We start from the raw sequence: 22,515 nt of genomic DNA on the forward strand, positions 1-22,515 counted from the left end.
TCTGATGTCTTTTAGTGTTGTTGTTCAGTTTTTTCAGTCATGTCTAACTCTTTTTGACTCCATTTAAGGTTTTCTTGGCAAAGATTACTGAAGTAGTTTGCCATTTCCTTCTCTGGCTCATTTTACAGATGAAGAAACGGAGGCAAACAGGGTTAAGTGACTTGCCTAGGGTCATACTGCTAGTAAGTAGCTGGATTTGAACTCAAGTCTTCCCTACTCCAGGCCCAGGGCAGTGGATGCATCACCTAGTTGTCCCTCTTTTACTGTTACTTTTTTGAAATCTATTTCTTATAAAGATTGTGCCATCACACTCATTCTAGCTATACTAACCAGCTTTTTTTATTATAAGACAAAATATAATGTTCCAAAATGTTTTTGAAAGTAAAAAACAAACAAACAAACAAGCAATCTTTTTGAGTAGTAAGGCATTTTCTGTGTTATGACCACCTAACATGTGAATGCTACCAATATTATAGGTCAAATCATAATTTTGTAGGCAAGCCTGTGAAAGCATACACCAGTGATAACAGCGGTTTGGTTTGGGTCTTGTTTTTGTATAATTCATGATAAACACTTTCTCAAAGGGATTTAAGTAGAGGGCAAAGAAATTCTTTTCTCTGTCAGTTGTAGAGACTTATGGCACCTCCAGAAAACAGGTGAGAATACAGTCACAAGCTCAGCTAGCAGTGGTAGAGCTGCTGAGGAATACATGAGAATGTTTGTAGGCAGAAGCTTCCAAGAGCACTCCTGCTGAGAGGTAGTCAATGAAGTCAGTGCTTGTAATTGCTGCAGAGACTTCTCCAAGCTTTGTCCCAGCCCACCAAGCCATCCAACATGACAGGGAAAAGTAGAGGGGCATGGTTTCCTGTTATAATTATGCCAATCTTGGAATGATGGGGAAGGGGCTATATGCCCGGCTGGTACTGTCAGATAGGCAGCTGCAGTCTGTATGTGAAACATGGCTTTACCATCACTCATCTCTCTCCACTCAGCGGGTACACTTTTTGGTTTCCAGAGCAGCACAAATTTTGGTCCTGGATTAATGAGAAAGCTGTAAATACTACCTACAGCCACTACAGTGAATCCAGAGATCAAGAAAAACAAAACAAAATAAGAATCCTAGCACTACTAACTGTCCCTTTCATCCCCTGTAGGATCGTGGATCTAGAGTGGAAAGGGACCTTGTCTAGTCCAAACTCCTTATAATTTTCCAGACAAGAAAATGGTAGCCTAGAGGCTCACTCAAGGCCAAGTGACTTACTTAAGGTCACATAGGTAGTAAATGGTAGAGCTACAACCTAACTTCAGGTTCTTTGGCTTGTCAGCCTCCCTGCCTACATTTTCTCCACATACCAGGTACACTGGCCACAATGACCAGGCTGGTCTGATCACCGGTAAATAAAGTCCATGCCTTCATTTGAACCTCCCTTAGCCAGCCATAGTAGCTTCTGGTGGAAATGCCAGTACCATCAAAACTCCAACTTGACCCAACTGCTTCCTATGGTCCCAGAATGACAACAGAAGCTTCAGGTAATTCCCCCATGTGTGGCACCTGCATCCTCTTCTGTCTCTATACCCTGGAGGATCTCATTCTCCCTAGTATCCTGACAGAAAGCAACAATGAGACAAGTGTTAGTCTTTATAGAAAGTGGAAGTCAAAACCTGAATTTTTATAATGGATTTATGACCTTCATACCACAAACCAGTAAGTCAAGTTAAATGTCTTTATTACTTTTTTATTTGAAAATATTTTATTGATATTTTTTCTTTTTTTTTTTACATTACTATCTCTTCCTAATGATTCTCTCCCTACCTTTGCCAATCATTAAAACGTTCTTTTAAAACAAATAAGCAATATTAAGCAAAACAAATCACCATACCAACAAAATCTGAAGATGTGTTTTTCCTTTCCATTCATCTAGTCCACTATATATTTGATAAAAAGTGAGAAACATTCTTTTTTTTTTGCTAGGCAATTGGGGTTAAGTGACTTGCCCAGGGTCACACAGCTAGTGTGTGTTGTATGTTTGAGATCAGATTTGAACTCAGGTTCTCCTCACTTCAAGGCTGGAGCTCTATTCACTGCACCACCTAGCTACCCCATGAGAAACATTCTTTACCAACAGTCCTCTGAAGTTAAAATTAGTCACTCCATGGTGTAGAATTTTAATTTTTAAAATTTTTTTGTAAATTAAATTTTTTAAATTAACAGGAATTTATTTTCTCTCCTTCCCTCCTCCTCACCACAGGAAAAAAAAAAAGAAAAATACTTATAACAAATATACATAGTGTTTTTAATTTACTTTACTTTGACTGTCTTTTGGCCAACTTTTTTTTTAATGAATGCATCAGCAGAGACTCCAAGACCAGCAAAACCCAGTGGAACATGAAGCCTGGTAATGAACAAGCACAGAGAGCCCAGCACAGAGTCTGATGTATGATTTGTCACTCGACATGTGTTCCTCATGTCTGTACCTCTCATGTATAATCCCTATGCATGCTCACTTTTTTCAATGATATTGTCTTTATTGATGAGAGAGTGTGCTTTACTTTTATTCAGAAGAATGTTCTATTGCAAATTTCCTTTCTATGCTATTTCTTAATTTTTAAATTTTTAAAAAAATTTTTTAGGCAATTGGGGTTAAGTGACTTGCCCAGGGTCACACAGCTAGTACATGTCAACTATTTGGTCTGAGGCCAGATTTGAACTCAGGTCCTCCTGACTTCAGGGCTGCTTTCTATGCCATTTCATTAAATATCTTTTCATTGAACTAAATGTACCCAGTAGACATATTGATGGGGGCTCAAGAGCTATCGTTTTAAGTGATTGTAGATCCACAGAATATCTTGAACCTTTTAACCCACTTCTTCAGAAGATAGTTGATCAAGACTAGAAACCATATTGAAAACTATTGATTAATTGATCTGATTGAGGCATATGAGAAGAATGAAGGGCTCTAACAAAGAGGAAAGCAGGAGGGAACATTTGTTAAGTGCCCACTATGAGCCAGGCAATGTCCTAAAGCACTTTATAAATATTTGACTTGATCCTCACAACAATCCTGGGAGGGAGATGCTCTTTTTGTCATCATTTTACAGTTGAGGAAATTGAAGCAGACAGAAATAACTTTTCGTGAGGTTACATAGCTAGTAAGTGCCTGAGGTTGAATTTCAACTCAGATCTTCCTGATTCCTAACTTCTGGGCCCAGTACCCTATTCACTATGCCACCTAACTGCCTCTAGTGACCAAATACATTATTTTGGATACTGAAACCTAGTGACTTGGAAAGTGTAGATATAAAAACCTTATAGGGATGTGAAACATGCTAGCAAAAACATGCTACATTCTTAGTTGTAAGATCTACAATGAATACTCCATAGGTTAAGAGAACAACCTATATTTAGCCATTCTTCTGCCATATTATTTAGTTTCTGAGGCATAGACTATTTTTTTCCTTCAATGTAGACTTTCATGTTATTTCCAGTAAGAGCGGCAGCAATAAAATTTATCACTAATTTGTGTGTAGATACTTTTTCATCAAATAGCAGATTGTCTGCTCTGTTGGCCAAAATTTGGTGGTATGTCATTATGGCTCTCTCCCAATACATTTTGCAGTGATTGCTTTCTAAAATAATTTCAGTTATGTTAATAATACACTTCCACCTTATTTGGGTAAGACTGTAATCATACAATATTTGTCATTATTATTAACATTGTTATTATTATTGGCAAAATAATTCTGTTGAAAGTGTTCTCCTGTGATGCATCTCCCATTCTGTTTTGAGTTACCAAATTTTTTAAAATGCCATTATTTTTTCATTTTTGATTAGCTAAGGGAGATAAATTATTACTGATGCCTGAATGTCATAAGTGTTCCTGCACTTTGCATTTGTTTTATTTCTTAATTGTCCAGATGTAGTGTGATGGTGCAATGGAAAGAATATTGGACTTGCTGTCTGAAAACTTGGACTCCAATCCTTATTCCACCAGTTACTAACTATATGACACTAGGCAAGCCATTTAACCTCTCTAAGAACATTTCCTAATTGGGAAAATTCTGTATCTTCCCTACCTACCTCATGGGGTTTTTGTGAGGATTAAATAAAACAATGTGTGTGAAAGGCCTTTGAACACTGTAAAGTATTTTATAAATAGATGGAATTATTACCTGAAGTATTTAGAGAATCTAAAGTGTTCTATTTATAACTATATTTTTATTTATTCAAATATTTATTTTATATAAGGCACATATAAATAAACATCAATTGAATATAAAAACTAAAAAAGAGCATTATTTCTAATTGGAATGAAATCTAAGTAAATTCAATTTTAAAAGTCTATATTATGTACCTGTTGTATACCAGGAACTGTGCTAGGTACTGAGGATACAAAGATTTTTAAAAAATAGCCTCTTCCTCCAAAAAACTTACATTCTACTGGGATGATTCAACATCTAAATGGATAAATAAATATGCAGTATATAAGAAATAAATTCAAAGTAATTTAGGGAACAGGGAATGCTATCAATTATTATTATTATTATTATTATGGTGAGGCAATTGGGGTTAAGTGACTTGCCCAGAGTCACAAAGCTAGTGAATGTTATGTGTCTGAGGTCACATTTGAATTCAGGTCCTCCTCACTCTAGGGCTGGTGCTCTATCCACTGCACCACCTAGCTGCCCCAAATGGTAGCAACTTTCAATCATGAAGGGCCTCTTGTAGGAGGTGATGCTTGAGATGAGATTTGAAGGAAAGTAGGGGTTTCTAGAGGCAGAGATGAGGATAGCTTCCTTCTTATTTCCATTATGTTAATATTCTATTACATGAATATACCACAATTTATTTACTCTTACTGTTGAACATTTAGGTTGTTTTTGGTTTCTTAAGATTATATACAGGGTGTCCCAAAAATCTTAGAGCAGTTTTGAGCTGATAAGCCTTACTAATGCCAAGTAAAATTTTAAGCTAGTAATGCTAAAAACTACCCTAAGACTTTGAGGGCACACTGTATAATTCTACTGTGAGAATTTTTGAACAGACAGGTAATTTTTTTCCTTTTGGAAATAACTTCAGGCTGGGCATGTTACCGAAAATGTCATCACTGGGTCAAATAGTATGACCATTTTTGTAATTTAATTTTGTACTGCCATACTGCTATCCAAAAAGTCTCTACAAGTTCCAGTTTTGCCAGGAATACGTAAGTATACGGGATTTCTCACAACTAAGGAGCAAGGAGTTTTATTGCTTGTCATTATTTTTTGCCCATGTGATAGGTATCAATGGTATTTCAATGTTCTTTTCATAAAAGGTAACAAAATGAAAGAAAATCTTTGAGGAATTACCAGTTTAAGGCAAGGACATATCCAACATATAACAAGACACAGTACCATGCATTCTGTAATAACTGGACAGATTTGAGGAACAGGTGTTTTTTTAAGTTTTTTTGGTTTTTGGTTTTTTGTTTTTTGAGGCAATCAAGGTTAAGTAACTTGTCCAGGGTTACACAGTTAGAAAGTGTCTGAGGCTGGATTTGAACTCAGGTTCTCCTGATTCTAGGGCTGATGCTCTATTTACCATTCCAACTAGCTGTACAAGCAGGTACATTTTAAATGACTAGTGGCATGTACTAAGAGATACCGTTCCAAATCCTAAAAGGGCATGAGGAAAAGGACATGGCCATTGACATAGATGAATGAAGAAGCCATATGTTTATGTTATATATGCTATATGTCTATAACTATCTATATTTATGTATATCCATAACTATCTATATCCATCAATATTCACATGTTTATTTGCTGATATTTGCATCTGTATGCATATATAAACTCACAAATATAGTTATTCTACAATACTGTAAGCTATATTTATATGTCATATAAATATACACATAGCATCCATGCACAAGCATATATCATAGCAATCATAGACATACAGCTGGAAGGGACTTCAAAGGCCAATCTTAGTTTAATCTTCAATCTTTTCATTTTAGAGATTAGTATTCTGAAGGCCAGAGAGACTAAGTAGTTAGTCCAGGGTTACAACCTGCCTGAGAAAGTGCCTTTAATTGTTATATGATACATACTAATAATTAAGTACCCCAATTGAGCTGATTAGAGTAAAATATTTTTTCTATGACCAGAGAAATGAAATCCTTTTGATAGATTAAAAGTTTGAAGTCTACTCTGTATATTTCTATCTCTCTTCAAAATGCCCTATTAAGGCAGTTGGGATATTTTCTTTGTGTTCCTATCTATGCTGATGTGTTTTCAAACTTAAACTCGCAGCTAAAATGTGTATTACACATTTTTTTCCCTAAACAAGAGTGTCAGTAAATCCCAAACTAAACTAGAAGCTGTCCAACCTCCTGGGAGGAGATTGCTCAGTAATGGGTATTATACAAGAACTTTTAAAGTCTCTTAAAGGGTATATTTAGAGACTCTTTTGTGCGATTACTATTCAACAGTAGCAGTGGCAGAAGCATATGACAATGCAATCTATGTGAACTGTACAAAACATAAAACTAGAAATGGTTCCTGTGGTAGCACATATTATTGCAATTCAATGTCAACTTTTTACTCACTGTAAGTACTTGATTGTGTGCGCACTCATGGTCTGCCATGGTGGACAGTATGCCCCAGGAAATTGTGGCAACAGGGAAAGAGAAACTTCTGAATTCTAAATGTACCTCTGACTCTGCTCTTTTTTACATAAGAGAAATATGTGTTATTCTTCTGAATGATTTTGTTTCTCATCTTACTATGAGAAGAATTTGTTAAGTGAGTCTTCAAGGAAGAAATCCAAAAGAAGCTACCAAAATTGAGGCATCACTTTCTGAAATCTAGACTATTAATAAACAATAAATAAAGCCCCTGTTTGTGAAATCTACCAATTTCTGAGATGTAGATGCTCATAATAACAATTAAACAATCAATTCACATGAGCCGGTAAGAGTGAGGTTCAGCATACTCCTGTCTATGCCACACAAATTATTCCTTAAAATTGAGAAATCAATCACTCTTCCAAACTTCTTTTGTGGGACACACGTGGTTTGATGCCATGTTTTGATACATCATTTTTTGATTATTCAAAGATGAATAAAACAGAGTAAGTGAACCATAATTCATTAAATTCATTAAAAATATTGAGGAAAAAAATTTAAGTCAAATCCAAGCCAAAAAAGCAAAAACAAAAACAAAAACCCTAGCACAATAGATTAAAAAAAATCATTCATTACAAAAAGCTGGATTTATACAAGAGATATAAGGATAGGTCATTACCAAAACAATTATCATACTTAATCATATTTCAAACAAAAAACAACCAAAAGCACAAGATAAAATCAACAGAGGCAGAAAAAAAAGCGATGAATAAAATGCAACATTCAGTTACACTAAAAAAAGACCTCTACAAACCATATACAAAGAAGAATCATTGTTAATATAATTTTGAAAAATCATTTACATCATTTATACTTGCATCATTTACAATGGGGAAACAGCAGAAGCTTTCCAAAGAAAATGAATACAGAGATACAATTGTGATGCTCTCTCTTCACTATTATTATTCTATAAATTGTAATGATGGCAAGTAGATATAAGGAAGAAATTAACGGCATAAATACTAGCCAAATTTTCCCTATTTATGGAGAACATAATCATAAACTTAGAAAACACTAAGGAATCAGCAAAGGAACTAATTGAAATAATCATTATCTTCAGTAAAATAGCAAGATATAAAATAAATCCCCTCCCTAAAAATATTGTCAGCATATCTATACATAGTTATAACAAAATCAAGAGGAAAGGATAGAGACAAACCATTTAAAACAACTGCAGAATGTTTAAAATATTTGGGAGCAATTTACCCAAACATACTGAAGATTGATGTAGCATTTGTGTGGGAAATGAGCATGACACTTCTTTCTTCTCTCTATTGACACATCCACTCCAACCTATAACCTGTTAAGATAAGGGGTTCCATAGAGAGGCTGACATGCTGTTACAACTCACTCTTAGGATTCTAGGGTAATTTTGGTGAGAGTGATATACTCCTTCTACTCACAACTATAATCTCTGAATCCTTAGTATCCTCTTTAATAAATCAGCCAAGATAAAGCCCTCACCTCTTAATCTGAAACATTTACTAAACAGAAGGCAAAAAAGAATAATTAAAATAATCATCCACAAATACACCTGGGGTACACTCTCCCACCAATGCTCATAGTATGTATGGGGAAAGTGCACATTAACTTAGAAAACCGTAGTATGGAGACACATAAGGAGGGATCATACGTACTTGGGGAAACCCAATACTGGACTATGGACCTTGCTGTACATTGCCTCTTTCATGAACAATCCACATAACAAGTCAAGGCTAAGTGGGGTCATTCTTTTAGACTTCTTCACTCTATAGCTGAGTGGGGCTGTTTCTCTTCTTGTTGCTCTAGTGCACTCTTTTTCTAGGCTTCCCTAGAAATATGAAGCTCTTCAGCAAAACAGAACCATCACTCTTGGAATTACAGAGCTTTTCCAGGTCTGCTCCCTTGGCTGGACTCTGAGGAAACATTACACTTTTTCAGCCAAAAGCATTCCTCCTTAGTTTTCGATCCCTTGGCTGGACTTAGAGGGATTTTCACCTCTCAGACAGTGGATGGTAATACAGAGAAAGGGAAATTGCCTGCCAATCAGCTATACCAAGTAGCAACATGTTTCCTCTAATCAGTTCCTCCAAGCATATATATTTCTCTAATCTAGTCTTCCAAGCTGCTGATGGAAGAGCAGGCTCTGAAGTCTTTCTGTGACTCAGCTGTGAGATTGCTTCCTGAATCCACCTCTGAAGACTCTTCTCAGACCCATTGAAAGGTCTGGTCTTTCCTTTTAGAGTTTTTGTCTTAAGCAACTCTGCTGCCCCAGAGCAGTCTCTTTGTGAAATCTCTACCTTATAGTAAGAAATGAAACAGAAAAATTCAATTTGGGGGACTCTCCAGTGTCCAAAGAATGGAAAAATCAATTGAGGAAGAGACTCACTGTAAGGATTAGTAAATGCTTACAGTATGAGACGATATGGGGTATGACAAAGGAGGACCAGAACCCACCATCTATCTCAATGACTCCAAACCTTTGCTACAGCATCATCGTCAAGTCTATATACATCGCCCACAGAGGTAGTATGGAGCAGCACTTCTTAAACTGTGGTTCATCACCCCATATGGATCGCGAAAAATTTGGTGACAGTAAAAGGTTTCTGAACATGCAACGACCAAAAGATAATTAAAAATCAAATGTGCAATGAATCTGAGGTGTTTCTGGCAGTGCCTGCCCTTGTTGCATTGTGCAACTTCATTGCAGCCTTGGTTCTGAACACAAAGCAAGCACGTTTTGCACTGCACATGCCATCGTGCCCACACAGTGCCCACAAATGCTGCCGAAACGTGAAAAGGGGTCACAAGTGGAAAAAAGTTTAAGAAACCCTGGCATAAAAGACTAGGGAGATTTAGGTGTGTATAGACTGCCTGACTTTGAATAAGAGAACTAAAATGTACCAATAAACTATGCTGACTAGTAAAAGTAAACACTGGATAGAAGTCTGTGAGCTATGGTTTGTACTGTATTCTGACCCACAAAGTAATAATAGCTAACTTTTATATAGTACCTATTGTGTGCCAGGAACTGGGCTTTATGAATATTACCTAGATTCTGAAAAGGTCAGCAATTGTTACAATGATTGTCATGGATGTTGTTGTTGCAGAAGAAACCTGTGGTAGAGATAACAGCAAAATAGTGGAAAAGATCAAGGATAATCCTTTTATGAAGGAAGAGAAGGGAAAGGAGAACGAGGTGAGAAAGATGTTGGAAAGTTAAGGAGAAGAGGAGTAAGAGAAGGAAGATAAAGATGAGGAAGAAGGAAGGAGGGAAGCAGGAAAAGAAATAGAATGATGAGGAGGAGGAGAGAAAGAGAAATGAAAGAAGAGGTGGAGAAGCTTACAAGGAGGAGGAAGAAAGATAAGAAGTAGTGGTGATGGTATTGGAAGAGGAAGAAGAAAAGAGACTGAGAAAACAGCAGCAGCTACCAACCTATATGCACTTTTGCCTACTTTTCAATTTCTGTAAAATTTTTATGACAATGGTCTTTGAATAAATCAAGCGCATCCCTGACGAATACATGTAAAGGGACAGACAAGCATTCACCAATTATTTTCTAAAATAGACTTCATCTTTATAGTCACGTAACATACTGAAAAGAGTAGAAAACACAAAATTTCATTGTTTTGGGTTTATTGATTTCATGAAATAATTTGACTTGTTACAGCAAAATGTAACCTTTAAAGCTATCCTCAGGCAAGCTATCTCATTCCCCACCCTGACCTGGGATTTTATCAGTGTACAGAGCTCCAGGTGAACCATTCTAACCAGTGGAAATCATCTTTCTGCAATTCATTATTAAATCAGTCAACAAGCATTTAATAAGCATCTACTGTGTTCTAGGCATTGTGCTTGGTACCAGAGAATCAAAGGCAATAATGAAACAGTCTCTCCTCCCTTAAGATGCTTATGCTTCCTCAGGGGTAGGAAGTAACATGTACACATATAAGTAGATATAATGTATAAATATATAATGCAGAATACAAAGTATATGAAGTAAAAATATAAAGAAAATATAATACCTCAATGTATAATGCAAAAATAATTGGGAGGATGCACTAGCAGCTGCAAGGTCCAGGAAAGGCCTCATGAAAGAGATGGCAGTTGAACTTTCAAGGGCCCTAGTGGTTCCAAGACATGGAGATGAAAGGGGATTGCATGTCAAATGTAGTGTACACACTTGCCCGTGCAAAGGAATGGAGATGGGACATAGACTAACATACATGTAAACTAGCAAGTAGGTGAATTGGACTAGGACATTAAGTATATTAAGGGAGTGATGTACAATAAATCTAGAAAGGAAAGAACAGTCTGTAAAAGGCTTCAAGTGAAAAACAGAAGAGTTTGTGTTCCACTTTATAGGCAATAGTTAGCCACTGAGGCTTTTTGAGCAGGGAAGTGACTGACAAACTTGAGCTTTAGGACTATCACCTTAGCATCTCTGTGGAAGACAGATTGGAAAGGAGAGGGACTTAAGGAAAGGAGAGTAATTAGGAGGTTATTTCAATTAGTTCAGACAAGGTGTTGATGAGGGCCTGAACTAAGGTGGTGGCCACATAGATGGAGAGGTGATGGGTACAGGAGATCTAATGAGGGTAGAATCAATATAACACAGAAACTGACTGGATAGGTCAAGGAGAAGAAGAGTGAAAAGTTGAGGATTGACTCCAAGGATGTTAACCTAGGTGATCAGAAGGAATAAAATATACTAGGAATAGATTCCATTTCCCACAAATACAAAAGATGGGGATAATGGTAGGGTTGGGGGGATCATGAGTTCTGAGTTCTGATGACACTGAGTGCTGTGCTCAATGTCATCACATGGTTAGAAAGTGGAGGATCTGATTTAGAAGTTTTCTTCTTTTTTTAATGTTCCTTATCTCTCTCCCTCTGACTTCCATCGATTGCTCTTAGTTATGTTATTTAGGACCAAAAAGTATAAATCAAATCCCTTTTTCATATGATAAGCTGTCAAATATTTGAAGACTGTGATCAGGTATTCTCTCACAACTAAGCATAATAACCAGACCTCATGATGGCGTGGTTTCAAGATGCCTCCCCGTCTTGGCTCACCTCCTCCTCACAGAAAGCTGCAGATGTGGTCTGACCAGAACAGAGTACAATGATGACATATCCCAAGACTACATTAGCACTTTAAGATACCATGCTCATTCAGTTGGAGTTTTTGCTTCATTAAAACCACTAGGATTTTTCATATGTACTGCTTTCTAGTTATGAATCCCCTTATTCTGTTCCCATGTAGTTTTTTTTCCTTTTAATTCAAGTTAAAGCTTTTAAGTCTCTCCATTAAAAATTTCATCTTGTTACCTTCTTACCTTGAGCCTACTGTTCTAAACTGTAAGGACCTAGGGGAAACAGGATAGCTATCTTCAAGTATTTAAAGGGCTGTCGCATGAAAGAAGCATTAGATTTTTTCTGCTTTGTCCAAGGAAAGAAGTAGGAGAAATGAGTAAAGTTTGTAGAAACAAAGATTTAGGTTTATAAAAATATGAATAAATACATACATATACATGTATGTACACATATATGTGTATATGTATAACTACCTATCTATCCACACATATTGTATATACAATTTTAGGGGGATATTGCATATATATATAGATAGATAGATAGATAGATAGATAGATAGATATAGATACATATATATATATATACATACATACATATATATATATATCCATTTATATATGACTTAACAAACCTAAATCTTATCAATCTATATAAGATATAGATATATGCATATATTGTATATTTTATGTATATATGAATATTTACATATATGTTTATAGCTATACACACAGATATCCTTCCTAAAATAAGAGTTATATAGAATGTGAATGAACTCATAAGTTCATGCATTCCCCCTCTCTAAAGATTTTCAAGCATAGATTGAATGCCCATTAGCCAAGGATCATACAAAAAAATCCTTGGTCAGGTGTGGGTTGGATTAGATTGCCTCTGAGATCTATTCTACCTTTGAGAGTCTGTGGTTCTCTGAGAGCTTTCTGAATCCTGACTTTGCCAGTCAAGGTATTAACATTTCCTCCCTGCTTTGTGCCATTGAAAAACTGTGTAAGTATGCCACCTGTGCCTTCATCAATCAATAGACCTTTATTAAGAACCTATTATGTGCCTGGAACTGTGCCAGGTGCCAGAAATACAAAGACAAAAAATGAAACACTCCCAGCCCTTTAGGAGTTTACATTCTAACCTGAGAGACAACATGAATATATGTAAGTACGTACAAAGCAAATGCAAAGTAACCCTGTGGGGGAAGGCATGAGAAATTGGGTGGGGGTGGAATCTGGAATGGCTTTCTGCAGAAAGTGGCATCTGAACTGAGTCTTGAGATAAACTAGGGCTCCCACGAGGTGATGATGAAGAGGAATTATATACTAAGCATAGAGTACAGGCAGCACCAAGGCATAGAGACAAGAGGTGAATAATTTGTTCTTGTTGTGCCATTTCACTCATATCTAACTCTTTGTGAGCCCATTTGGGATTTTCTTGGCAAAGATGCTAGAGCAGTTTGCCATTTCCTTCTCTAGCTCACTTTATAGACAAGGAAATTGAGGCATACTTGGCTAGGGTCACACAACTAGTAAGTGTCTGAGACTGGATTTGAACTCACGAAGATGAGTCTTTCTGATTTCAAGCCCATTGCTCATCCACTGTGCCACCTAGCTGCCTCATGTAAATAATAGCAAGAAGGTTAGTTTGGCTGCGTCAGAGTATACAAAAGGGAACAATATAAAATGACTGGAAACATGAACTGGGGCCAAGCTGTGAAGAACTTTTAAATGCCAAACAGAGGGATTTGTATTTGATGCTAGAGGTAATAGGGAATCGGAGGAGTTTCTTAAGTAGAGGGGCGACATGGTCAGACTTGTCCTTTAAGAAAAACACTTTGGCAGGTGTGTGGAGGATAGATTGCAGTGGGGAGAGTTTTGAGGCAGGGAGACCATTAGGAGACTGTGATGATAATCCAGGTGAAGAGTAATGAGACCTTGAACCAGGAAGTAGAGTTATGAGAGAGATGTTTTGTGTGCATATAAAAAGCAATATTTGTGAACTGATTGAATATGTAGGGTGAGTAAAAGTGAGGAGTCAAGGATAACATTGAAGTTGTGATTGGAAAGAAGGTAATTCCCTCAAAAGTAACAGAAATTCAGGATAGAGGTGGGTTTAGGGAAAAAAATAATGAGTTCTGTTTTAACGATGTTAATTTTGAAATGCCTATGAAAACATACATTTTGAAATGTCCAATAAACAGTTTGGTGATATAGGACAGCAAGGTAACACAGTGGATAAAGTGCAGGGCCTGAAGTCAGGAAGACTCATAACTGTGAGTTCAAATATGACTTCAGACACTTACTAGTTGTGTGACCCTGGGCAAGTCACTTAACTCTTTTTGCCTCAGTTTCCTCATTTATAAAATGAGCTGAAGAAAGAAATGGCAAACCACTCCAATATCTTGGCCAAGAAAACCTCAGATGGGGTCACAAAGAGTTGTACATGACTGAAACAACTGAACAACAAAAACTGGAGCTGAGGAGAGACACTAGGGCTGGATAGATAGATCTGGGAATCATCTTTATAGAGATAATAATTGAACCCATGAGAAACTGTGAGATCAACAAGTAAGACAGTATAGTGAGAAAAGAGAATGGGGCCCAGGATAGAACTTTGAGGGATACCTATAGTTAAGCCACAGTTAGTGAACATTTCATGGATGAAAATCCAGCAAAGGAGACTGAGTAGAAGCCAAAGTTGAAGGAGAATCAAGAGAGTAGTGTCACGAAAACCCAGAGATGAGAGATTAACCAAGAGTAGAGAGTGGTTACTTAACAGGGTTAAATGCTGTTGAGAGATCAAGAATGAGGAAGATTCAGAAAAATCCATTAAATTTATCAGTTAAGAGATCATTGGTAACTTTGGAGAGAGCAGTTTCAGTTAAATGAAGGGGTCAAAAGGCAAATTGCAAAGGGTTTAGTAAAAACAGAGCAAGAGTAAAAAGCAGAAGTGGAATCACTAAGTATGCACAGCTTGTATAAAGGGATTAAGCTGAGAAAAAGAGAGATATAGTATGAAGGCAGTGATGGTAGGATTTAGTGATTTAGTGGGGCTTTTTTTAAGGATGGGAGATTTAAGCATATTTGTAGGCAGAAGGGAAGGGACAAAGAGATACGGATAGGTTGACGATAAGAAAAAGAGGGGATGATAGAGGGGTTAATCTCCTAGACAATAAAGGAGGGGATGGGATCAAGGATAAATATCACCTTGTCAAGGAGAAGGATGACCTCTTTATCAGAGATTTTGATTCTTCTTTCCCTCTTAATAAAACTTCCCTTTGATATAGTATGGTTTTATGCTTGAAAGTATTAAATTAGCCAGGACCTTGCAAAGCTATTATGCAGTTCTGTCCAGTTAAAATATTTTTCTCCTGGGTAGGGACTCAAGTCAAAAGAAATGAGATTGCTTCCTACCTCCACCCCCATCCTTTGCCAAAAAATAATTTATGCCTTAGACCTTTTATGTCACACTTACCTCTGACACAAAGGTCATGTGAAAAGCCACATAATTTGAGTATTGAAAATAACCTCAGCAGCCATCTAATCCCATTCACGTATGAAAGGAATCCCTACAATAGTAGACCTGACAAATGATTATACAGTTTTAAGCAGAAATCTCTGCTTAAAAACTTCTAAAGGCAGAGAACTCTCTAGGTTCCTGATCTGTAAAAGAATGAGAGGTTTGGACTATATGATTCTAAGGTCTTTTCAACTATAGATGTATCATTCTATAATATCTCAAGGCAGCATATTTCTCTTTTGGAAACTGAGGCCCAATGAAGTGAATTGGAAGAGAAACAAGGAGAGAGTTTTTCTTTCCAAGGGAAAAACAATGAACAAATCTAGTGATGCAATTGAAATGACATGAATTATATAGTTCCTGTTCTGATCCCTGTTTATAAAAAAAAAACAAACACCTGCATAACTCCATTTAAGAAACTATTCCTAAGAATCATCAGTCACAATGTTCCAGAAAGATTAAATGTTTTGACATGGAACAGCAGAACATGGTAAGAAATAGAATTTCAAAATAGGTCACCTTTCTGTACCTTTAACTCATCAACACTTTTGATACCTCAACCTGATCGATTCCATAAGGGTTCATTAGGAAATAGTCACACCTCTCTCAAAAGAGGCAAAATATCCAGATAGAGCCTTTTTTCTATGTAGAATGATTGTATATTTCTCAGTGCTTTTGCTCTTGCATGGGGAGAGAACTTTAAGTTATAAGATGATCTATGGAAAGAAATAGGAACGATTAGCCTGAAGAAGACAAGGCTGAGGGATAAAGACTTGAAAGCTTCCATCAAACGTTTGAAGAATTGCCCTTTGTTTTACTGGTCCTAAAGGGCATAACTGGGAGTAATCCTAGTAAACTAGGAGTAAGTTACCAATCACTGGAGGTCCTTGAATGGAGACTGAAGAACTACTTGCCTGAGTAGTTAGAGAGGAAATGTGTGTTCTGGTAGGGCAGCTAGGGGGTGAAGTGGATAGAGCCAGAGGCCCGGAGTCAGGAAGACCTGAGTTTGAATCCAGCTTCAGACACTTACTAGCAGTGTGACCCTGAGCAAATCACTTAACTCTGTTTGCCTCAGTTTTCTCATCTGTAAAATGAGCTGGAGAAGGAAATGGCAAAACATTCCAGTGCCTTTGCTAATAAAACCTCAAATGGTGTTACAAAAAGTTGAATGTGACTGAAACAACTGAATAACAACAACCAGAGATAAGACATGGCAACCACTGGCCTGAAATTTCTAGCACTGAAATTCAAGTATTTGAAGAAAGTTTCAGAGAAAAAAATGAAGATGCAGAAGGAGAATAAATAAAAATCAGCAAATATTTTCCAGTATCTAACAGATAAACGCAAAACCTGAACAAAATTGCTATTCGTCAAGTAACTAAACTAGACAGCTATCTTCCTTTCAGATAAGAAAGTGCCATACTCTGTTGTACTAAGGCATTTCAAAGAAATGTAGTGTTTCCTTCAGGAAATAATTGCTTGCTCCCCAACAAAATAAAGCAAAAACTTTCTCTATAGTCCTTGAATTCAAATTATGATCCAATAGTTTGGGAAATAGCTTTGAATATGATCATGAATTTTTAAACTTATCATAAAATAGTATTCCCCTTAAATAAATATTTATTTATATGTGTATACATACATACATACATACATATACATGTATATGTGCATCACTGCTGATCTATGATTAATAAGGCATGAGATTTAAGCTTTTTTTAAATCCATGGTAATAGCAATTAATTTGCACTGTTTCATACACATTCTCTTAAGTTCTCATTTCCTTTTGTGATCAATGGTGTGCCTTTGCCAAATAGTTCCTTAATAATCAAGATAATATGTGTTTATGTTTCAAAATTTCATGGAATTATGGAATCTCAGAGCTGGAAGTGACCTCAGAAGTCATTTAGTCTAACATCTAAAACCGACTGGGCAGCATCCACTTGAAGACATGACAAACTCAGTACCTCACAAGGTAGCCTTGAAATAGTCCTGTTTGGAATGTTTTCTTTACACTAAGTTGAAATTGCCCTCTCAGATTTCTACCTATTGCACCTAGTTCTCTCTTTTGGGGCCCATAAAAATAATTCTGATTCTGCTTTCATATAACACCTCTTCAAATACTTTGAAGACAGTAATCATGTCTCCCTTAAATCTGTCTCGTAACCCCTGTTTCTAAGCCCTTTGGCATAGGATTCTCTCTTTATTTGTGGGGTTGAAGGCCCTGCCCTGTATGGAGGACAGGGCAGAGTTGGCAAGAGAGCTCCAGCCTCTGGGAATCCCATTAGGGACTCTTCAAGCCTCATATCTTCAGAACTCTTCAAGTGGTGAGTCATTTCAGATGCTTTTGGCTTCCAGCTTTGAGAGAGAAGATGAAAAAACTACAAGTTGCTAAAGGAAAAATTCATGAAAAGGACTAGCTGGGCACATGGGTGCAGCGGAGGGGTGGTGGCGGGGCATTTGCTATTGCATCACCACCAAGAGGTAGGCTGAACAACAGGACCTGTTATCACACTGATGGACTTGTTAGGCTAGGACTTCACCTTGTAATAGGTGGAAGGCTCTGATTGCCTAGGAGTAATGGCAACTCAGTGCTTTATGGTTGTGAACATAGTCATGGCTATCATCTTACCAGCCACCTTGCCACTGGAACCAGAGACTGAGCTTTGGAAGTCTTAACTCTTTCCATTCTGAAATTTTCATCCTGCCCACCCCCATTCTGATTGGTGAGCTCCTGATCAGGCCCACTGTTTTAGGCAGGTCCTAGCCATGCTTTATCACCCAGCCATCCTCTCAACAGCTGCCTTGCCATATTACATGTTCCCTTACTCCCACCCCTCTCCTCGAACTGTGCTTTCCAGTTTTCAAACTATAATCAAACCAATATTATCAATGCTTATTAAAAGATGGTGTCCACTTACTACTCTGGGCCTCTGCCCACCATCCCCATAACTTTTCAAACCAAATTGTTTAGTTGTTTCAGTCATGTCTAGCTCTTAATGGTCCATTTGGGGTTTTCTTGGCAAAGATACTGGAGTGGTTTGCCATTTCCTTCTCCACTTATATTACAGATAAGGAAACTGAGGCAAACAGTGACAGTGACTTTCTTAAGTGACTTGCTCAGGGTCACACAGCCAGTGTCTGAGGCTAGATTTGAACTCACAAAGATGAGCTTTCCTGACTCCAAGCCTGGTGCTCTGTCCTAGCAAATACCCCTCCCTAGACCTCAATCCTCTCTATGTTTTGCTTCTCCATTAGAATGTAAGTTCCTTGAGGGCAATGACTATCCATCTTTGTATTGTATCCCTGGAATTTAATTCAGTGCTTAACAATCAATCAAACATTTATTAAGTGCCTGCTATGTGCTGTGCTAAACTCTAGGAAAACAAGGAACAGGCAAAAGAGGCAAAAGTCCCTGCCCTAGAGAAGCTTACAATCTAATAGGCAGACAACATGCAAACAAATATATACAAAGCAAGCTATGTGCAAGATAAATAGAAAATAATTAAAAGAGGGATGGCACTGGAATTAAAAGGGTTAGGGAAGCCTTTCTATAGAAGGTGAGATTTCAGTTGGGACTTTAAGGAAACTAGGGAGGTAAGTAATAGGAGTGAAGGAGAGAGAGTGTTCCAGGTATGGGGGACAGCCAGAGAAAATGCCTAGAGCTGAGACATAGAGTATCTTGTTTGTGGAACGAGAGGTATGTGTAGGAGACTAAGGTGTAAGAAGGCTGAAAAGGTAAGAAGGGGCTGAGTTATGAAGGGCTTTTAATTCATTCATTCATTCATTTATTCATCCATAAGCTCCTACCCCCTCCTGCTTTTGAGGTCCCTGGTCCTTTATCCATGTGAACAAACCACTCCGGTATCTTTTGCCAAGAAAACCCCAAATGGGGTCACAAAGAGTCTGACATGACTGAATAACTACTGAACAACAACAATTGTGCTAGGCACTGGGGATTCAAAGACAAAACAAAACATACCTCTTTACCTCAAGGATTTTATTTTCTACTCAGGGGAATATCACATGTGAATAGATAAGAACAAAATGGATGCCCCAGACCACGTATGGATGCTGGAAATTCTGCTCTCTTCTACAACTACCTCTCCCTTCCTTTCTCTTCTTCCTTCTGAAAATATAGTGGGTGGGGGTGAGCACTTGAAATTGCATCTGCTCAGTCTGGATGGTGAGTAAGTTCCTTACCTACTTACTTCCAAGCCTCACCAGGGTACCTTTACTATCCCCTTGCCTGGGGCAGGGCCTTACCCATTATCAGTAAGTAGAAAGAGTGTGGAATTGAACCTGCAAGGAGAAAATGAATCAGGTGGGTGGTAGACAGGAGAGATGGGTGGGTGGATAGAAAACAGTGTCTGGCTCCACAGCCTTATATGGCCATTGCCCTGGACCAACCATACTAGGCCTAACTAGTATCTAATTATGAAGCATAATTATCTATAAGATAATAGACCTTCTCCCTGTCACAGACAAGCTCCTAGGAAAAAAAAAAGGTATACTCTTTGACCTCATCCTTATCTCTGTCTTTACCACCTTCACACAATCTACATTCTAGCATAACAGGCCAATTTGCCAATCCCTGAACTTTTCATCTCTTTGCCTCCATGCCTGAAATGCCCACCTTCCTCATTTCCCCTCTCTTTAGAATCCCTAGCTCCCTTCAAGGTTCAGTTTATATGCCACATTTCTCTCTCTCTCTCTCTCTCTCTCTCTCTCTCTCTCTCTCTCTCTCTCTCTCCCTTTCTTTCTTTCTTTCTTTCAGTACTTTTTCCCTCCTCAAATTATCACAGATATTAATGAAGGAAAAAGTATTTATGCCAACCACTGTGCTGAGTTCTGGAGATACAAATAAAAAAAAACTATACAGTTCTTGCTCTCAAGGAACTCCTGTTCTAACTGAGGAAGACAATTCATAAAAGAAAGTTCAGCTTCAGGGCAGTGGGAAAGTTTTAGAAGTCTTGAGTACTGAAGTAGTGAGGATTGCAAGGTTCAGAAGTGTTTACTTAAACAGTTAAGATGACAGTGCTAGAGGACTGAAAGAAACTGAGGCAGGGCAGAGAGTAAGGCCTAGAAGATCTTAAGAGACAATTTCATGGTGGACTGTAAGGCCTAGTGGTTTTCCATCTCATCAGAAAGAATGGAATCTCATTCCAATCCTGTGAACAGTCAAGCAACTCAGGCAGAGGAGAAGACAGCCTTCTTCTTACTTGCCCAACCTAGGTGGGTTTGAATCCAACCCACATCCGGAAGAGATGGGGAAAGCAAGTTAGGTAGGGTTTTCCAATTGCTGATAACTCTTGCTACTGTGTAGTTGTTCCATGGTGCCCCCAGTGGTGGTGGCTTTTCCAAAGATATATGCTTATCTATTCACATGTGATATTCCCCTGAGTAGAAAATAAAATCCTTGAGGTAAAGAGGTATGTTTTGTTTTGTCTTTGAATCCCCAGTGCCTAGCACAATTGTTGTTGTTCAGTAGTTATTCAGTCATGTCAGACTCTTTGTGACCCCATTTGGGGTTTTCTTGGCAAAAGATACCGGAGTGGTTTGCCATTTCCTTCTCCAGCTCATTTTACAGATGAAGAACTGGGGCAAACAGGGTTAAGTTAACAAGTGCCTAGGGGTCACACAGCTAGGAAGTGTCTGAGGCTGAATTTGAACTCAGGAAGATGAATCTCCTTGATTCCAGGCCCAATGCTCTATCTACTATACTACCTAGCTGCCCTCCTAGTACAATATCAACATACTAAATAAATGCACTAAAAACACTAAATAAATGCTTGCTAGATTTCACTGTATTGAGCTATATTAGAAGCTAACAGATGATTCCCAGGGGTGAGCTCCTTCCTGCCCTGCACCTCACACTCATGTCCTGGGGTTTCTGACTCTTTCCACCAAATAAGGGTGCCTTTCTTCCCTCTTGTCCCAGGTGCAAAATTTCCCTGTTATAGCTCCACTGATGCACAAGATTTTCTATGTGCCATTTATGATATCAAAGCTCCAAAAGTTACATCACTTTTAATATCTGCTTTCATAAGCATGTTGTTGGGCTCCAGTCAATGCCCCACTGGCACTTTTCTGATACTTTATTATCCATTTCATGCAAGAGAAGAGCCCATGCTAACCATTAGACTTCTGCATCTCAAGCACTAAACAGGAAAGAGCTTACTGCTATTTCTAAGACTTTTACTATTGTCCAAGATGATCACTATGAATGAAAATAAAAAGCAAACAGCAAGTGAAAAATCAACATATTTTTTGGGAAGGAGGGATCGTTTGGGATGGAAAGTTGACCTGTTATGTCATCAGTGCTGGAAACTCCCAGGTGAGATAACTCCCTCTACTAATGCAAGCTGACACACCTTCTCTGTGGCTTATAGTTTTAAAGAGTTGCCTAGAGCACTGAAATGTTAAATGACTTGCCTAAGGAAAAACAGTCAGTATATGTTAGATACAAGACTTGAACCTAGGTTTTCCTGGTTCCAAGACTGGCTTGCTATTACAATGCCATATTGCCTCTCATTTCAAAAGGAAAGTCATATTAAAGTATAAATAAAACATATATTCTGGGACTTTATATGCACATGAAAACTATCTCTCAGGTTGAAAATATAACCTCCAGTGGGCAATACAATTTGTAGCTTGTAGCTGGAGAAATCTCAACTGTCAGTCACTTTATCAGCCTACAGAGAAATATTGTTTTGCCATCAATAGAAGCCCCCTTTAATATACATTACACACAGTGCACAAACAGAAAATACTTTTGTTTATGACATGTCTATTCGGTTATTAGCATACTTACTCTTATTTCTGCTTTCAGTAGAAAATGGATTGCCATTCCAGTACCAAGGACTAGTGTCTATAATATGCATTCTTAGGAATTAGCAAAGCAATCATAACGCTTTCACAATTGTACTGATACTAAAGAAGAGTCAATGATTCATCCTACCTCTTAAAGGTATGGAGCTGATATCTACTTTTTCAGTTCCAGCAATTTTCAATAACTGCTTACTAAGTTATTGAGGATATTATGTTTGGTATTAGTAGACAGAAAACCCGTTGTAATTAAATTATATGTACTACATCTATTTTATTTTTTCTCATGATAATCCTGGGAGATAATTTACATTATCCTTATTTTATGGAAGAAAAAACTGAGACACAATGAACTGTCTGAATTGGTATCAGAACCAGGATGAGATCTCAATTCTTCTGTTAGTTCCCATATCAAACCAAACA

Source organism: Phascolarctos cinereus, unplaced genomic scaffold (genome assembly GCF_003287225.1).
Source record: "Phascolarctos cinereus isolate Bilbo 61053 unplaced genomic scaffold, phaCin_HiC Scaffold_5;HRSCAF=322, whole genome shotgun sequence".
In the NCBI taxonomy this organism is placed as follows: domain Eukaryota; kingdom Metazoa; phylum Chordata; class Mammalia; order Diprotodontia; family Phascolarctidae; genus Phascolarctos; species Phascolarctos cinereus.